This window comes from Galeopterus variegatus, unplaced genomic scaffold (genome assembly GCF_000696425.1).
Source record: "Galeopterus variegatus unplaced genomic scaffold, G_variegatus-3.0.2 Scaffold11396, whole genome shotgun sequence".
Lineage (NCBI taxonomy): Eukaryota > Metazoa > Chordata > Mammalia > Dermoptera > Cynocephalidae > Galeopterus > Galeopterus variegatus.
The window spans coordinates 24,285-26,091 of NW_007737507.1; positions in this window are offsets into that span (position 1 = coordinate 24,285).

A 1,807-nucleotide genomic window follows, 5' to 3' on the forward strand; every position below is an offset into this window, starting at 1 on the left:
ATCTATGCACTCCCTTTGGATGCCAAATCTTGTCTCCTACCTAACAGTTTCTCAAAAAAAAAATTTTTTTTTTAATAAACCATGTATTAGCATGTTTCCATTAACACCAAAGCATTTCAGGGAGGATCTTACATTATGATGGCCAGTGGCAGGCCTCGGCTTCAAGAAGGGTCCAAGGAACTGCAAAGCTCCTCAAAGAATGTGGAGAAGGAAACACAGAAAGGCTGCTTAGGAACTTCCCTGTCTCAGTTCTTCACCTTCCTCCTCTGTCATTGTGATCCCAGGGGACAGTGACAAAGCTAGGACATCTACTCAGGAGAAGATGGTTGCAGAAACAAAGCACAGCCCAGAGCACCCCAGCGGGCCTCCAGCCAGTGTGCACCGCCTCCGTCTCAGAGGGCTCTGTGCACAGCCTGAGGGTTTGCACTTTGTACAAGCCCTTCTCCATTCATGTGTATGCACAACTGTGTAGGGGCACGGGAGAAGGAGCCCAGGGAAATTCACTGTTGCAATCTTTTTCTCTGACAAGGTCAGGACTAAGCACAAGAAGACCCCAAGGATGACCTTGAGAGGCTTGTGGTGAAAATAAAGTTGGACACATAGTAGGCAGATTTTCTGATCAGGGCTGTAAAGAATGTGAGTTCTGTACATAGCTGATTGTATAGGAAGAATGGCGTATGGTGATGAAAAACACAGTGTAACCCTGGGCTGAGCTGATAAATATTAGCATCCAGCAATCCCAGGGGCACTGGACATGAACAGGAGGTAGATGGCCAGCCCTTACACTGCACCAGCTGTGCCCTCTAACAGAGGAGGTGAGGACGTTGTGGTGGTGAAGGAGGAAGGAGAGGACGAGGAGGAGAAAACACAGAAAGACTCAAGAGGTGCCCTCTCATATTTCATTGGCTCTCCTGGGTTGAGGGATATGATGTTCTTTGCTTGAATCTAAGCTGGGAACCTCAGGAGGAAGCACCAGAAAACAGACTTCTGGTCAACCAGCATCAGAAAGTAGTTCTTAAACAATGTGGGTTTCTTAAATCTTGTAAGGAGGTAGGCTAATTCCTTATCTATCTGTAGCATGGGGAGAATAAGGCCAACACATAAACATACAAAAAAGATACAAACAAACAGATGGAGAAAGAGCAACTAGCAGCCTTATTCCCCCTATGTAGTCTCTGAAGTACTAGTTCCTACGGCTTCTTCTTCCAGCCTGTGAGATACTCTAATATTCAAGGTGTTGATGCTATTGCTGCTTTCTTGAGCTGCAGTCATGGTGATCATACCCAGCCCCAGGACTGTTGAATGGTGGGTTGTCCACAGGTTGGTAGAGAGGGGGTTTACCCTTGTGACACTCAAAGACAGTTTTCAAACCCTGACTCTTGTCCTGAACGCAAGCCCATCTCAGAGGCTCCCACCCCCTCCCATCCATCCTTCCTTTCCACCTTGCATCAGCACCTGTATGTGCCCTTCTTCAACTTCAGTTTTCTTTACTCTTTGGAAGAGAGCATCGTAAAGGCTCTACAAGCTTTCAACTGAGCATCTTTGTCTCTCACTTAGGTCAAGAAGTTCATTTTAACTTTGTTTATGATCTAATGTGAATTAGAGGCAAGAAAACAACACTTGGGTTATCAGTGAGAAAGAAGGGAAGATGAATATGCAGAAAATAAACTGATCAAATAATGACCTAATTAGTTTGAGTCACGTACAAGCAGAAGATTCCTAATTATAAAAAGGATACTCCAGAGTCTCTCCAGGCCATATGGTTAGGAAGTAACTCCAGAAATAAGTGGACAAGCCACATGGAAAC